General features: G+C 38.9%; 2 long non-coding RNA genes across 3 annotated transcripts; both read left to right on the top strand.

The window, feature by feature from the left end:
* The first annotated feature begins 229 nt into the window (after positions 1-229).
* On the top strand, positions 230-1,005 carry LOC121041728 (uncharacterized). Its single transcript, XR_005795830.1, has 2 exons — positions 230-617; positions 648-1,005. It is a non-coding gene; the product is annotated as an uncharacterized LOC121041728 (long non-coding RNA).
* A 2,177-nt stretch (positions 1,006-3,182) lies between these two features.
* Positions 3,183-16,599, top strand: LOC121041727 (uncharacterized). Of its 2 annotated transcripts, XR_005795829.1 has the most exons (4): positions 3,183-4,853; positions 7,535-7,648; positions 9,595-9,674; positions 15,779-16,599. It is a non-coding gene; the product is annotated as an uncharacterized LOC121041727 (long non-coding RNA). The 2 variants fall into 2 exon arrangements; XR_005795828.1 differs by lacking the exon at positions 3,183-4,853 and having other exon boundaries at positions 6,873-7,648.
* The last annotated feature ends 1,364 nt before the right edge of the window (positions 16,600-17,963 follow it).

The raw sequence follows: 17,963 nt of genomic DNA on the forward strand, positions 1-17,963 counted from the left end.
TCGGTAAATGTTGTTTGTGTTCTGATGGCTCTACCAATTGGCTGTTCCCCAGTGACTCTCCCTCTCCTTGGGTCTCTCTCTTGCCTGAGACACAACAGTATTGAAACCAGGCCAACTGATAACCCTACAATGGGCCCCTAAGTGTTTAAGTGAAAGAAGAGTTGCATGTCTCTCACTTTAAATTGAAAGCTAGAAATTATTAAGCTTAATGAGGAAGGAATGTTGAAAGCTGAGCTAGGCCAAAAACTAAACCTGTGCATCAAACACTTTGCCAAGTTGTGAAGGCAGAGGAAGAGTTCTTGAAGAAATTTACAAATGCTACTCTAGCGAACACACAAATGATAAGAAAGCCAAACAGCCTTGTTGATAATAGGGAAAAAGTCTGAGTGGTCTGGATAGAAGGTTAAACAAGCCACAAGTCCTCTTAAACCAAAGCCTAATTCAGAGTGAGGCCCTGACTGTCGTCAATTTTACAAAGGCTGAGAGATGAGGAAGGTGCGGAAGAAAAGTCTGAAGCTAAGAGAGGTTGGTTCATGTGGTTTAAGAAAGAAGCCCTCTCCATAATGTAAAAGTACAAGATGAAACAGCAAGTGCTGATGTAGAAGCTGCATCATAAGGTCTAGATAAGATAATTAATTATCCAGAAGGTCTAGATAAGATAATTAATGAAGGTGGGTACAGATTTTCAATGTAAGATGAAACAGCTTTATATTGGAAGAAGATGCCATCTAGGACTTTTGTAACTGGGGAGAAGTCAATGCCTGGCTTCAAAGCTTCAGATGACAGGCTGACTCTCTTGTTAGGGGCTAATGCACCTGATGAATTCAATGCTTATTTATCATTCTGAAAGCCCTAGGGCCGTTAAGAATGATGCTAAATCTACTCGACTGATGCTCCTTAAATGGAACAACCAAACCTGGATGGTTGTCTACAACAACTGTCTACAACAGTTGTCTACAACAGTTTACTGAATATTTTAAGCCCACGATGTCACCTACTGCAGAGCAAAAAAAAAAAAAAACAACTTCTTTCAAAACATTACTGCTTACTGACTGTGCATCTTGTCCTCCAAGAGCTCTGATAAGATGTACAATGAGGTTAGTGTTTTCATGCCTGCTAACACAACATCCACCCTGCAGCCCACGGATCAAGGAATAATTTTGACTTTTAAGCCTCATTATTTAAGAAATACATTTTATAAACTGTAGCTGCCAAAGATGGTGATTCCCTTGGTGGATCTTGGCAAAGTGAATTGAAAACTTTCTAGAAAGCATTCATCATTCTATATGCTGTTAAGAACATTTATGATTCATAGAATGAGGTCAAAATATCAACATGAATGGGAGTTTGGAAGAAATTTATTGTAACCCTCATGAATGAATTTGAGGGGTTCAAGACTTCAGTGGACAAAGTAACAATAGATTTGGTGGAAATAGCAAGAGAACTAGAATTGCAAGTGGAGCCTGAAGATATGACCGAATTGCTGCAAACTTATGATAAAACTTTGATGAGGAGCTGTTACTTATGGCTGAACAAAGAAAGTGGTTTCTTGAGATGGCACCTGGTCCTGGTGAATATGCCATGAAGACTGTTGAAATGACAACAAAGGACTTAGAATATTACATAAACTTAACTGATAAAGCAAGGGACAAGGTTTGTTGGAATTGACTCTGATTTTGAAACAAATTCTACTGTAGGTAAAATGTTATCAAACAGCAACATATGCTACAGAGAAATTGTTCATGAAAGGAAGAGTCAGTCCACACAGTGAAGTCATTGTTCACTTCATTCTGTTCAAAACATTCTGACTCTGTGAAAGCTCACGTATTTTCTTTTTTTTTTTTTTTAATTTTTTTTTTCTTTTTCAACGTTTATTTATTTTTGGGACAGAGAGAGACAGAGCATGAACAGGGGAGGGGCAGAGAGAGAGGGAGACACAGAATCAGAAACAGGCTCCAGGCTCTGAGCCATCAGCCCAGAGCCTGACGCGGGGCTCGAACTCACGGACAGCGAGATCGCGACCTGGCTGAAGTCGGACACTTAACCGACTGCGCCACCCAGGCGCCCCAAAGCTCACGTATTTTCAAATATGGCTCTATTCTTTTTTTTTTTTTTTATCAATTTTTTAATTTAAATTCCAGTTAGTTAGCCTACAGTGTAATAGTAGTTTCAGGTGTAGAATTTAGTGATTCATTGCTTGCATACAATACCCAGTGCTCATCACAAGTGCTCTCCTCAATACCCATCACCCATTTAACCCATCTCTCCCCCACCTCCCCTCCAGTAAACCTCAGTGTGTTCTCTGTAGTTAGGAGTCTGCTTTGTGGTTTTCCCTCTATGTTCATTTGGTTTATTTCCTCAGTTCCACATATCAGTGAAATCGTATGGCATTTGTCTTTCTCTGACTGATTTACTTTGCTTAGCATAATACACTCTAGCTCCATCCACATCATTGCAAATGGCAAGATTTCATTATTTTTGATGGCTGAGTAATATTCTTTTGTATTTATATACCACATCTTCTTTATCCATTCTTCAGTTGATGAATGAATTTGGGCTCTTTCCATAATTTGGCTATTATTGATAACACTGCTATCAATACCAGCATGCATGTGTCCCTTCGAGTCAGTATTTTTGTAACCTTTGGGTAAATGTGGTGCAATTTCTGGGTCATAGGGTAGTTCTATTCTTATTTTTGAAGAACCTCCATACTGTTTTCCAGAGTGGCTGCACTGGTTTTGCATTCTTGATTTTTAAAAAACCCTGTTTGGAATAGGAATTCAACTTGGATGGTTGCATTTTGTGGTCAGGAGGACAAATTGAAGACCCATATAGTACTTCTGTTTTCTTTCCTTCCATTTTCCACCATAATTTATGGGCTACAGATTGAATTTAACCTGCGTTGGAATCAAAGGTTTTTTTCATCCTTCCCATTAGGAAAACCTTGGTGATTCTTGTCCAAGATTGTCACTTATTAAAAAATATTCTCCTCCATAACTTAGACACATAGAAAATTTTACAGTTTATTTTTTTTTCTAATTTTTTTTAACGTTTATTTACTTTTGAGACAAAGAGAGACAGAGCATGAACGGGGGAGGGTCAGAGAGAGAGAGGGAGACACAGAATCTGAAACAGGCTCCAGGCTCTGAGCTGTCAGCACAGAGCCTGACACGGGGCTCGAACTCACTAGCCGTGAGATCATGACCTGAGCTGAAGTCGGACGCTTAACCGACTGAGCCACCCAGGCGCCCCAAAAATTTTACAGTTTAAATTCCTACTCACAGCTTAGTGTTTTGGCCTCCCATCTCACCATAATTGGAAAAAGAGTTAGAATATGAAATGAAAGCAAAATGACTGAAACAATCTATAGATATAATTGGAAATTATCTATTTAGGGATGAAGACGTTTCTACTCGGAATTAAGACATTTCTACTTGTTACTATTTATGTATTCAAAATTAATTAAGGATGCAAGAGTCTCTTCCCAGCTAGACTCTGAGCACCTTCGGAACAGCAACTATCTCAGTCGGTTTGGTTAGCCCTCGCCTACTCAGCAGATGAAACACATAAATTACTAAGTCTGTATTTGTTTAATTGTAGAATAAAATTGACTTATAAAGTGTACTTTTCCTCTAATTTAAAATCCTTTTATTCTTGCATATAATTTATCTCATTATATAGCATAGATGTTAATTACCATGTTACATAATGTATCATTTTGGGGAAAAAAAAGTTAGGAAAGCTGTCTGGTCAAGATTCGTGCGTTGAAAATTTGCAAAGTTTCCTTGTACACAATCCACCTACCAGTTTTTTTTTCCTTTATCACTTGGTAGGAATAGGAGGATTTTTATTGTTAATTTTCATTAAGGAAGATGGTTAATCTAAATGGGAAATAGGTATTATAATATAAACACAATCTCCTCCAACCCAGAAATCCTCTCCACATAGTTGAGAAGGAAGAAGCTTTACTATTGAATAAGCATTAAAACAGAATGTGATGTGTATCTCAGGAGATCAACTAACAGATTGCACAGACAGAGCATCCCCCACCCCCAAACCTTTTATATAACCAAGCAGGTACAACCCATTACTTACATGTTCTCAAAATAAAAAATAACTAGTTCTCAAATAAGCGGTCTTGACAACACCATTTGTCACATACAGTTCATCCCAACCTTACTTAGAAATTGGGGTGACCATCTGTGCTGTGTTTATCCAGAGGAAAACCAAACTTTTCATGTCTTTATAACATGAGACAGTTTTGCAACTGGAGCAAGCTGCACAGGGAAGTGACCCTCCCACAGAAAGTGGGAGATAGTGGCGTTACCTTCCTTGATGTTTACATTTCAAACAGATGGCTCTGAGTCCTTGAGAAAGAGTTTCCCAGATTATAAAGCTGACAAAATGTTGATCTAGTCTTCAAAGGGATTTACATACATTTCAAAGGAGATAGTACTTAAAGTTATAATTTTTCTAAGTAAATGCTCAAAGAAAAAGGAGGACAGGGAAATCTCTTCATTTATTTGCAAGAGAGAACATTAAGCCTCCTGTATTTCATTTGTATTTGTCCCTACAGTACCTACTATCTGGCTACTTCATGCAGTCCTTTATGGGAGATGAGTGGGGTGGCGAAGAGAGGGAGGGAGCACTGCTCTCATCGCTCTCATACCCTGCTTTGTTTGTCATTTTCTCCTGTTTCTGAATGTTAACCTCAGCCCTTGTTGGCCAAGCTGTGACTTGAAGTGACTACTGTCCTGCAAGTGGAAAAGACTCCTTTAAGTTTGTTCTTCCAGATACTGGCATGGGGAGATGTCTGGGAACAGCTTTCTCAACTTCCTCTCCCTTGGTCTCAGGTTCGCAAGCCCCCAGTTTAACCTGTAGTTAGTAAATGCCCGTGTAGTCAATAAAGGGATTAAATTGTCTCTTTAATCGTGATCCAAATTATTTCTCTTTTTTCCCCTGTTACAAAGTTATTCTTTATGTTTCCTTTTTAAAACTTTTTTGCATTGCAGGTATGAGCCACTGAAAGGCCTGGTTCAAATAAGCACGTTAGTGAATGTGTCTGAGAAAGCTTTCTTCTCTCCCTCCTCGGATGTCACACTCTCCTGGCTTTCCTCCTGTGTCACTGGCTACTACTTCTTGGTCTCCTTACTTGCAGCTTTTCCTCTACTTGACCCCCAAATGAAAGAGAGCATCTGAATAGAGTCAAATGTTATTCGTTCACTATCATCACTCCATACGTCGTTTCTTCTAGTCCCATGGATTTAATACCATCTGATATTGATTAATCTATGTCTATATCTCCAGCTCTTATATCTCCTATCAGTTCCAAACTTTCATATCAATAGCTTACTTGAAAACTCAACTAAATATCTGAAGAGTAATGCAAACTGTACATGTAGAAGTAGAATCTTAATGTTCCCAGTTCTATCCTTCCTTCAGCCTTCTTAATTTAATGGCACCATTATTCATTTAACCAGTCAAGCAAAACACAAAACAAAACAAAGACCTAAGAGTCATTTCACTGACTTACATGATTTAACCTAAGTTCTGTTAATTCTACTTCTAAAATATATTTCATATCCACTTCCTGTGTCAATTTTTTTTTATTTTAAGAGGCAGAGAGAGAGAGAGAGAGAGAGAGAGAGAGAGAGAATTCCAAGCAGACTCTGCCCTGTCAGCACAGAGCCTAATGCAGGGCTTGAACTCACGAACTGTGAGATCATGATCTGAGCTGAAACCAAGAGCCGAGGCTCCACCTGCTAAGCCACCCAGGTGCCCCCCTCTGTGAATTCTTACAGCCACCAACCCCAGTTCATATACCATCCTTTCCCAGGAAAGAAGGAGAAACTGCCTTTCAATCAGCTCTCAGCTTTCACTCTTAAACCTCTTTCTCCCTATACCAGTGGCCATGATCTTTTGATTGTAAATCTTATTCATTTGGTAATTTTATGATAACCCTTTAAGAACTTTCCACTGCATTTAAATTAAAATTCTTTTTTTTAAGTTTTTATTTAAATTCCAGTTAGGTAACATACAGTGTAATATTAGTTTCCAGGGTACAATATAGTGATTCAACACTTCCAAACTACACCTGGTGCTCAGCGTAAGTGCACTCCTTAATCCCCGTCACCTATTTAACTCAACCCCACACATACCTCCCCGCTAGTAACTTCTAGAATCAATTTGTTCCCAATAGTTAAGTGTCTGCTTCTTGGCTTGCCTCTCTCTCTCTTTCTTTTTTTTTTTCACCCTTGTCCTTTGTAAGTCAGAGAAAGACAGATACCATAGGATTTCATTCATATGTGGAAAGGAAGAAACAAAACAAATTAAAATTATTTTAAAAAAAATTAATGTTTATTTCTCAGACAGAGACTGAGCATGAGTGAGGGAGGGGCAGAGAGAGAGAAGGAGACACAGAATCCGAAGCAGGCCCCTGGCTCTGAGCTGTCAGCATGGAGCCTGATGCGGGGCTCAAACTCACAAACCATGAGATCATGACCTGAGCCAAGGTCGGTTGCTCAACCGACTGAGCCACCCAGGCGCCCCACAAATTAAAATTCTTTATTGGAATGTCCTTCATACTTTTTATTCAAATGCTCCTAGATATTTAAAAGTGGACAACTGGGGTGCCTGGGTGGCGCAGTCGGTTAAGCGTCCGACTTCAGCCATGTCACGATCTTGCGGTCCGTGATTTCCAGCCCCGCGTCAGGCTCTGGGCTGATGGCTCGGAGCCTGGAGCCTGTTTCCGATTCTGTGTCTCCCCCTCTCTCTGCCCCTCCCCCGTTCATGCTCTGTCTCTCTCTGTCCCAAAAATAAATAAATAAACGTTGAAAAAAAAATTAAAAAAATAAATAAATAAAAGTGGACAACTAAAAGTAAATATTGGAGAAAAGTCCCTTGCATTAGAAAAGTTAACATTTTAAAATTAAAAAAGTTACATCTTTCTCCTAAATATATTTAACTGTCCAGTTATTAAATATAATAAGCAAAATTATTTTGTAAAATCATCTTGTAGTGAGATGAGACATGGAAATTTTCTTTAATTAGATCATATTTCTGTGGATTGTAACAGTTTTTACAGCTAGAATAAGACAGGGTTCAAGATTCAGCATTAGTTCCATTTTTATTATATACTTTAGGATTTTTTTTTTGCATAGACAAATTTTGACTGTACAGATCATTCAGATGTGCCTTAATTAGTGTGATAGAGACATGTATCCCTCAGAAATATTATATATGGCTACATTAGTGATTTCATTTCATGGTTAAAACCATTAATTTATAATTATGCATTTGATGGAACAGCCGTATTGTATCAACATCTGAGAGGGAGGAATCCATCCTAATTGACCAAAGCTGGCTCTCTATAGTTCAGAACATGTAATTTGGGAACATTTTGTTCTACGCTGGAACACACTTAAGTGGATGTTAAGAGTGCAATTTAACCAACTCTGTAGAAATTAACAGCAAAAAGAAGAAACAGTGTTAGTCATTATTAAGTGTGTACTTATAAAACATGTGCTCTTTACAGGAGAGTCTATAACATATTCCTGTTAATTTAAACTTAATAAATGAATCACAAAAATATATAGAATACTGGATAAGTGGCCGAGTGACAGCAAGCAGGGGCTTTCAACCAAGTATGGTAAGTAATGGGTTTATAGCACTCAGTGATCTTTTGTCAAAAGTTAATGAGATGTATCTTTTCCAATTCTAAATAAATATTATTTGTCTTATTTCCCATATATGTATGTTTTTCTTTATAATGTAATATTGATTAGAAGTAAACTTAAAAAATCTTTGACCTCTTCCTAAGATCATGCAAAACATGCAGGTGAGACACTGGACTACCTCATGGATGGTAGCAGTGTACAATATTACCAGAACTCACCCCAAATTATGGCCCTCCTTAGATCTGGTTCTAAACTGATTCATGTGTAAAATGGAGCCTATAGTCACTGATTCTTCCAGATACCTCATATACAGATTTCAATATACTCCTTTCTCTGTAGATTTCTTTTTTTTTTTTAGGTTTTTTTTTTTTTTTTTTTTGAGAGAGAGAGAGAGAGATAGAGAATGAGTCGGGGAGGGGCAGAGAGAGAGGGAGACCGAGAATCCCAAGCAGCGATGTGGGGCTTGAACTCACGAGAACCGTGAGATCATGACCTGAGCCAAAGCCAAGAGTCGAACAATTAATCCAACTGAGACACCCACGTGCCCCTCTGTAGCTTTCTTTCTAAAAAACCTTATAGTTGCTGAGTTTCAGTTGATACCACAATGCCTTATTTAATTTTTCCTACTTAAAGGGTCAATGTTTCTTTCAGAAAAATATAACATTTAAAAATCTATACTTTTTAAGTGATATATTTCCCTTAGAAAAATATTAAAAATTAAACAGAATCGATTAATTATTTTAAAAAGACAAACTGATTTCACCATTATTATTTTTTTCAAATCACATACTTCATGAGACTCTGGTTTTCTTTTTCTAGTTTAATTCTTTTGAAAATCATGATTAGATTGCAGATGCAGTCACAGCAGGCCATCTTTCCAAGGTGAGGGCCATTCCATCAGGACTTATGCAGGTGTCTGTTCTCTAAAAACAATCTCAGCAAGAAGTGGGCAATGGAATTTTATTTATGCAAGGCAGAATTCTATAAACAGGTTGTGATTTTAGTGTATATTTTGTCCATTGCCTTGAATTTTTTATATTGATCCTTTAATACTATTTTCTTTTTCTATACAACAGACAAGAAATACGGAGAATCCTATTTTTTTTCCACTGTAAAAGTAAACCCAAAGGAATAAAATACTGTATCTTTGACAGTATATGTATGGTAGGAACACAGATTTTAGTGTCAAATTGACTAGGTTCAAATCCCAACGGTGCCACCAAACTATATGATGTTGGGAATGGTACTGTACTTGTCTGTGCCTCAGTTTCTTTATTTGTAAAATAGACATAATGTTAATAGTAACTATACTATATGGTTGCTAAGAAATGAAATGAGCCATTCAGGTAAATCATCTGATCCCAAAAAGTGTTCAGTAAGCATTAGCTAACACCATCCAAGACAAACCACTGTTGGTGATTTGCTCTTAGGCTTTTTTCTCATATATTTTCAACATTTGTTATAATAATAATAATAATAATAATAATAATAATGTATGTGTATATGTATATCCTGCTTTTCTTTTGAAATTAACTTTTAATAATTTTTAATAATTTTTATGACTACAAAATTGTTACACACTCTTTGTTACAAAAAAATATACAGATAACACATTGCCTCAAATATTGCTTTGATCATGGAAGCCATTTAAAATGCTTTTTCTAGAGTATCTTAGAACACTGGTATAAACAGCTGAGGACAACTCTCCTCATCTGTGAGAAAGCATAATATAAGTGAAAATTGGTTACTTGTCCCAAGGGAAATTAGACATTCTTCCCACAATGAGTCTTCAGGGGGCACTTATAATGGGGTCCTTATGCTGGCTGCCTCATTGATAGATATGTGATTTAAAGCCAGTGTCTCCAAGAGAAACAGTCCATTTACTGCTCATCACCAGTTGCTATCTTATTTCATTCAGGATAGAGTTCCCAGAAGACTTCATCAGCAGGAAAGAAGCTCTAATAATGTGGAATAGAAATACCAGAAGACTCCTATCAGGTCAGCTTGCTGCAACAAAATACCACAAGCTGAGTGGCTTAAAGAGCAGAAATTTGTTTTTTACCTTTCTGAAGGCTGGAAGTCCAAGATTGAGGTTGTTGGCAGATTTGGTTTGTGGTGAAAGTTATTTTCCTGGCTGGCAGATGGCCACCTTTTTGCTGTGTCTTCACAAGATAAAGAAATAGAAACAGAGGGACAGAGAGAGATAGCTCTTCTTCTTCTTCTTTTTCTTCTCCCCCCTCCTCCTCCTCTTCCTCCACCTTCTTCCTCTTCTTGAGAGACAGAGCATGTGAGCTGAATAGAGGAGAAGAGGGAGGGAAGGAGGGAGAGAGAGAGAGAGAGAAAGAGAGAGACAGAGAGAGAGAGAGAATCCCAAGCAGGATTCTTGAGCCCCGATGCAGGACTCAGTCTCCCATCCCTGGGATCATGATCAGAGCTAACTTCAAGAGCTGGATGCTCAACTGACTGAGCCACCCAGGCATTGCTCTTCCTCTTCTTAAAAAGCCACATTTCTATCTGATTGGGGCTCTGCCATTATGATATTATTTAATTTTAATTACCTCCTAAAGACCTTATTTCCAAATATAGTTATATTGGGAGTTAGGGCTTCAACATATGAATTTTGGGAGGACAGCAATTCAGTTCGTAGTAGCTCCTATGTTCTGTGCAGGGGAATGTCAATCTTTCATTCTGGGTCAGTGCATTTTCCTTGTCCCATCATGTAACAGAAAAGGAATTTCTCTGTTTTGTTTAACATCTAACATCATCATGAAAACAATAAATGAACATCTTACTGTGTGCTAGGAACTATGATGGATCTTGGGGCTTAAACTCTGTTCTTCAGAAAATCCATTGCCTCCATTTTGTCAACTCATGTTATGTTTCAAAACTTTTGATGGCTTTTACCTCATTCATTTGGCCAAACTTACCTTTCACATAATAGTCCACTATGAACCACTCACCATACTTCATTCTACAAATGCTTCTGAGTGCTTACCACATGCTGGGTATGTTGCAGGCATTGCTGATGCACAGGCAATGTAAACAAAGTTTCTGCTTTCATGGAATTTAAAGCCAGTATGGGGTTCCAACAAGGAATGAACAAAATAACATGCTATCAGTTAGGAACCCTTATTGTGAAGACATAATAAGGAGGCAAGGAGGAGAAGAGAGAGCAATTTAGGTGAGTATATGTGCTATTTTGGATAGAGTGGTTAAGGAAGCTTTCCTGGATAATGTGGGCATTTGAATACGGACTTGAATAATTGAAGGAGGAAGTTGTGTGACTATTTAGGGAAAGGGCATTTCAGGCAGAGGGCAGAACAAATGCAGAGTTGTTGAAGTGGGAACACGCTTGAAGTATTTCTGAAATAGTAAGCTGACCAAAGGGGATGAGGGAAACAAACTAGGAGAAAGAAAGATTGAAGAGTGTAATTGAAGAGAGAGCCAGGGACCCAATCATGTAAGACTGGGTGGCATGGTAAGTCTTTGAGTTTCAAGTAGATAGGAAACTTTTTCTAAGTTTCTATTATCTTATCAGGAAACCTTTAGAATAGGGGACAGAGTTGGTGGCTGTGTTGAGACTAGGAGACTAGGTGGCAAGTGTGGAGAGAGGAGGCGCTCCTGCTTATAGAAGTTGTCCAGTCTAGAAGGCCCATCTCTGCCTCACTGATATACATCACTGAATTCGTGCTTCCTCATCTTTACTCTGAGCTCCTTGTTCGGCACCATTCCACTCCTCTCCACTTGTTCAATGCTTTGTGATCTCCAGCTCATCTCATTGGCTGATTTAATCCATGTCCAGTATGTTTTATATTTTATTTAATATTGCAGGCAACTTCATATACATTAACATTCTTGGTTTCTCCCAACTAAATCCATTATTTTGAGAATGATTTCCTAATTTTGTATGATGCTGTCTTACTAAAGTAACACTTTTCTTACTTGAAGATATCTGACTCCAAAACCTTATCTAAATGGAATGCAGAGAATCCAGAAGAGGAAGCCTCTGCTAGAAAAGATGCCCCAAATCCATGAGCTCAAGTGCACATATTTTCTTCTTACAACTTCATCTCCACAAATGACTATTGGAAGAGATACAAGATAAATGTTCACGGTGCACTGTGGCAAGAAGGTTCCCTCTGTCCTTGTTTCTGGGGATTCCACTTATAATCCCACTGAGGGTGAAGGAGAATTTGTTTTTCCCCAGCTGACAGGATAGAGCATTCAACTCACTCAACATGATGTAGGGTAAAGTCAGTCCAATATCTCTAAACCACTCTATCAGTAGGAAATAGTGGGGACACCCAAAGGAACAGAATATGATATTTTGACCAGAAGAAGGAAGAATGTGTCTGATATTTTTTAAAGTTTTGTATTGAGAGGTCCTAGGAGGGCTATAGTTGACAAATTAGGAAGCATTTCTAACTCTTAAGCTTTCTGTTATTCTTGCCAGCTTCCATTTCTTTCCACTATCCACCTTCCACTTTGTCTAACTCATTTCCACCTCTCTATCTGGAGGAAAAGAGGGTGAATATTGTATATCATTCTATCTAATCATCTTATTATTTAAGAACTAGAGAGAAATTTCTGGAAATAATGAAAAAATAGAACAAAATGCATAGAAGTGTCTCAGGAATGCCTGCTAAAGCATTACTATTTGTAATGGTGACTGCATAATACATTTATTTAAGTTTAGCACCTATTTTTTATGTTGCAGAGTTGGCACCTGAATTAATCAAGATAAATGAGCTGGCCCTGAAAATAATGAGCAGTGTCTAAACAACTGTGGCATAGGTTTTCAATGAATGTCTCTTGAATTGAATTCAATTTCAATACTAATCTGTCCCATTAAATTAATTATATAAATCCTGAGAAAGACAACTTGTATATCCAGCTTATAATTATGACAGCTGTGAAAAGATTGGAAGGCCCTCGGTAGACTCCTTAATGACAGTGGAGTGGATGTTTTACTCAGGTTTCCAATAGACCCCTAAACCCTGAGAGATCTGGCTTCATTGTTATCAGTTGCATGAGGCAAAATTTTTCTAAGTCTCTATTTTCTTATCTACAAAATGGTAATAATGATTGACACCTCCCCCACTTAGACTTTGACAAGAGAGACCACTGGCCTGGGCCTCACCCTGGTCCTTTTCTGATTATGGCCCTCCACAAGATGTGAAGTTAACAGGGTCAAGGAGATGCATCCATTCAGAGGCTAAAGTGCCCCAACTCTGCCCCACAGCCCAGCTCTGAGCACTGAGGTCTCTAGAATTTCAAGTTTGTGGGGCTCTGAGGGGCTGTGTCAGAGATGAAAGGTATATGGACAGATGAAAGGGGTATGTTCCACTGAGGATCCACAGTGTGCATTTCAGTCATCTTGTGCAGTGCAGGTGCAGCCTGAGGTGAGAAAAGAGGGGTACACCAGGGATGGGTACCCTAGAGTATAAAACTCCAAGGGGTGAGAGAATATCAAAATGAAACCTGAAATTCTAGGTAGTTATGTGGCATATTTCAAAAGATGAGGATAGACTGTATTGTATTTAGCGTGTTGTTAGCTTGATTCATTATTATTATTTTTTAATTTTTTTAACGTTTATTCGTTTCTTAAGAGACAGACAGAGACAGTGCGTGAATGGGGGAGGGGCAGAGAGAGAGGGAGACACAGAATCCGAAGCAGGCTCCACAAACTGACGGCATAGAGCCCAACGCAGGGCTTGAACTCATGGACCATGAGATCATGACCTGAGCAGAAGTTGGATGCTTAACTGACTGAGCCACCCAGGAACCCCTGATTCATTATTATTTGTAAATATTATTTGTAATTTGAGATCATTGCAGATTCACATGAAGATGTAAGAAATAATACTGAGGGATCTCTTGTACACTTTGCCTAATTTACCCCAAAGATAACATTTTGCAAAACATGACATGACATCACGACCAAGATACTGACATTTGTACAACCCAAAGATTGTATTCTGATTTCCCCAGTTTTACTTGTACTCATTGTTATTTATGTGTGTGTTAAGTTCTGTACATTTTATTACCTGCATAGATTCATGTATTTGCTACCACAGTCAAGACACTTCTGATACCACAACGACTCCTTGTGGATTTATTACTTTTAAATATGTAGGCATATAGAATGTCCCAGCAAAGTACTTTTAAAATTAAATGTTTGGTCTAGGCTAAATTAAGAGTAAAGTAATAAATCAGAATGGGGAACATTTCCGAAAGGGAAAATGCTTCCTGAGACAAAATGCTACTATTAACCCAGTCATTCCATTATGAGAGGCTTTTCTCCCACCTATATTTAGAGATGGGGTTGTGGGAGAGTTGTAGTTGAAATTGCTGCCTCTGATTCCTAGGACAGGCTGTTTCTCCATATTCCTTATTGCTCAGCACCCCACCTCTACATATTGTTTCCTCAACACTCTTTTTGTTCTTTATTGCTCAATGTTCTGCATCTATGAACATAGGAAAGCTGACACTGTATAACCCTCATATTTCAGCAAAGGTCTTGGGCTTCCTAAGGAGCTCTGATTTCTATAGAGTTTGTAGAAGGCTAATCTTTTTTTTTTAATTTTTTTTCCAATGTTTATTTATTTTTGGGACAGAGAGAGACAGAGCATGAACAGGGGAGGGTCAGAGAGAGAGGGAGACACAGAATCAGAAACAGGCTCCAGGCTCTGAGCCATCGGCCCAGAGCCTGACGCGGGGCTCGAACTCACGGACCACGAGATCGTGACCTGGCTGAAGTCAGACGCTTAACTGACTGCGCCACCCAGGCGCCCCTGTAGAAGGCTAATCTTATTGGGACCTATAAACTTCTCAGGCTTATGCTCTACCCTGGGTATAGACTTTTAGGGCAACTAGTAAGGCATAACTAATAAAGTGAACTTATGTTCTGCTGGGGCCATTGAATAAGGCAGAAAGGAATTTTATTATCTGCTAATAGTGGGAGTTGTTGTTGAAGGGTGTGGAAAATGGGAAAAAAACACTATGAGAGGAAGAGACAAAGTAAGAAACTCATGAAACATAATCAGATGAAAAGAATTGGAGTTAGATTACAGTCAGGAATCACGTTTGGAACAGTTCCACCCTTGAACTTCCGCAGCCTGTCCCAGATGTTCTGTGGTCTACTCTGGAATCCCTGTGATAGTTGGCAGGAGCCCCCCTCCACCAGTTACAGCCTGTTGGATCCTTGACAGGCTGGCTCGTTCTTCAAGCTCTTCTTTTCCAGTCCTTTGGCTTCTAAGTCTCTGCATTTTTAGCAGTTGGTTGACTCTTAGCAGGAGCCAAGACCTAATCTGGGAATGAAGCCAGGACCCAGGGCATCCAAAAGGCAAAAATTGGCTGTGAAAATAAACCTAGCACTTCCTCAGAGACTCTGGTATGTTAGCAATGTTGTGGAAGCAAACCTGCTATTTACTTTGGTGTCGGAATTTACACACACACACACACACACACACACACACACACGTATATAAATGTATATATATGTGAAGCTGAAGAAGTTTAAGAAAGATCATTTCTGATCTTCTAGAGAAGGAGCTCAATAGATAATGTCTAAAATTATGAAATCCTGAAGTAGCAACCCTGCAAGTTATAAATAGAGCCTCCCCTAAGGTATGTAGGATACAGGATAATACTTTTGTAGTGCCTTTTTTTTTTACATAAACAATTCAGTGTAAGGTGTGTGATAAAGTTCATGGGCCCATGAAAGATATCAGGATTTGATTTATTTGCAGATGTAGAGAAAAGAAGAGGTATTTACATTTGGGAAGTATCATAGTGTCCAGGAACACCTCTTCTAGTTCAGGCACAGAAACCATAGCATTGTGTTCTTTATTGTCAACAGTTCCATTCTTGGCTAATTTCATATCTCTTCACTGCCCTGAGAAAAAAGATAGCAGTACTGTTATTACTCATAAGGCACTATTTCTTCAGAATCTGTATTGAAATAATATAGATCTTACTTTACAGTTCCCTAATTCTACGTATTTAATGCTGGTTAAACCATTACTTTCTGTGAATACTGTTTTCCAGTGACTCGAAAAGCTGATGGGGTGTTACATTAACAGAGACTATCTCTTGTCTAGCACAGCTGAAGACTGACCCTGGAGATTGATATGTCTTCATGCACTGGAGGCAATTAGAGCAAACGGATGAGAAGGGCCTGTTGGTATTCAGGAGCAACAGTCTCAAGAACCCTGGGGGGGGGCGGGGCACAGCACTTCTGTAGGACTGCTTGACAGTGGATAGTGCCATTGGCAGAGGGCATACAGGCGAAAGAATTTCCACCATCACCACCAAAACCACACGCCCATGTTTGGATGCTGTAGACCTGAAGTAGCAGGATAATTGGAACATGGATGGGTGAGATCCATTGCACAGGCTTCTTGGTGCAGCTCTAAGCCAAGGGTCAACAGTGGAAAGTTGGAAGTCCAGGGCCTGAACTTATCCTGTGTCTGATATAAATGAGTCATCTCACATCAGCAAGTAAGCACCATATTAATGGTTCAGTCTTAGAAGATCCCAAGAAAGAAATACTTGTTTTGTCCAGCAGGAGTGATCTGATCTGCTAGAACCAGATCCGTGCCTAGATCTGAAACCATGCCTGGATCTGGTACCAGATCCGTGCCTGGTCTCTTGGTGGTACTGGTCTGAAACATGAAGGCAAATGCAAGAAGAAACAGTTAAAGAATTTAAATATTCTTTATCTCTGATTTATTCTTAGAGAAGGGCTCCTGAGGAGGAAAAGGAGAGTCAAGGGATCACTGTTTCTTGTAACAAGCCTTGTACTAGTATGTTAGTTTTTAAGTTCTATACATGTATTACTTCAAAAAATAAAAATTAAAAAATGAATATATCAAAACAAAACAAAATAAAGTCAAGTTATAGTATATAGCCTTTTTTATAATCTGCCTTTTCTATCTAATGATATATCTCGAACATTTCCCCATATTCTCATAAAATATGACTTGATGATTAAATAGTATTCATACCACACAGATGTGCCATAGCCATAACTGACTTAACAATTTTCTTACTTTGGATATTTAAGTGATTTCCAATTTGTCTTTGTGGAATGGAAATCAGCAGGAATTCGGCACTTCCACATTCGGTGCCCGATGCACTTGCTAAAAATGACCTTTCATTCTGTCTGTTGCTTCCAGCCCTTGTTTCTGGAAACTTGCTGTATCAACCCCCTCCCCTAATAGATCTTATTATATGACAGTGTAGCTAAGAGTGTGGCTGCAGCAAGCCAGGTGGACCTGGGTTCAAATCATACACCTCCCATTTTTCAGCTCTCAAAGACTCAGTGATCTTATATTTAAAAAAGGATTACTGTAAGGATTATATGAAACATTGTATCTAAATTTATGGAGATACCTAGCTGATAATGGTATTATCATTTATTGGCTCTTCTCTGACACCTATTTATTGAGTGTTTTAATGTGGCAGGTCTTGTGATGGGTGCTAAAGGTGCAAAGATGGGAGAAACAAGCAAGCCCTGATCTGTGACTATTACAGTGTCACATTATAGAAAATCATCAAGCTATCGCATTTTTTAAAATTCGGAATTGCAGCTATGCCAAATGCCAAAGAAGAGAGAGACCTTGTGCAATGCATACCTGTCATAGGAGATTTGATACAGTCACAGAGCGGCCCTGCGTTCTCATAGGGATATCAGTCTTTGCCTTATGATTCTGGACAAAAAGAGAGGGCAGCAAGAATATTGGTATCCTCCACCAGAAAACACAGTATTTGGTTTAAGATGTTGGGGTTTTTTGTTTGTTGTTTTGTTTTGTTTTGTTTTGTTTTGTTTTGTCTTCTGTGTTCATTCTCACAGAACAGAAACTGTATGCATGTGACTTTGCAATGAAACAGTGCAGACTGGGACCGGTGGGAAATATCTTTAACTCTTTCCTGTCCACTGTTCATGGCCTTCAGTCATCTTTCCTGTTTATAGCATCTGTGCTCCGAGAGCCTTTTCATGTGCCTCCAGGATGGACCATTGTAATGTGCTTCTTTGACTAAGGTCCGTTGTCTTCCAGCTTTACTATGCCACCCTGGCTGTCTTTGTATCTCTAGGGCTTAGCAGGGTACCTGACACAAAGCAGCTTCTCACAACATGCAAAGCAGGTTGACTGAAATCTAATATCGTATTTCAGGGCAGGGCAGACATCACCTGCCCAGGAAGAGGTAGGGAGGAAGGAAGGGACTTCTGGTCCCTGAATATACTAGAGCCCTAAGACAATTCAGTGTGAAAAGGAGTGGATG

The sequence above is a fragment of the Herpailurus yagouaroundi genome, unplaced genomic scaffold (assembly GCF_014898765.1).
Source record: "Herpailurus yagouaroundi ecotype Mexico unplaced genomic scaffold, PumYag 184, whole genome shotgun sequence".
Taxonomy (NCBI): Eukaryota; Metazoa; Chordata; class Mammalia; order Carnivora; family Felidae; genus Herpailurus; species Herpailurus yagouaroundi.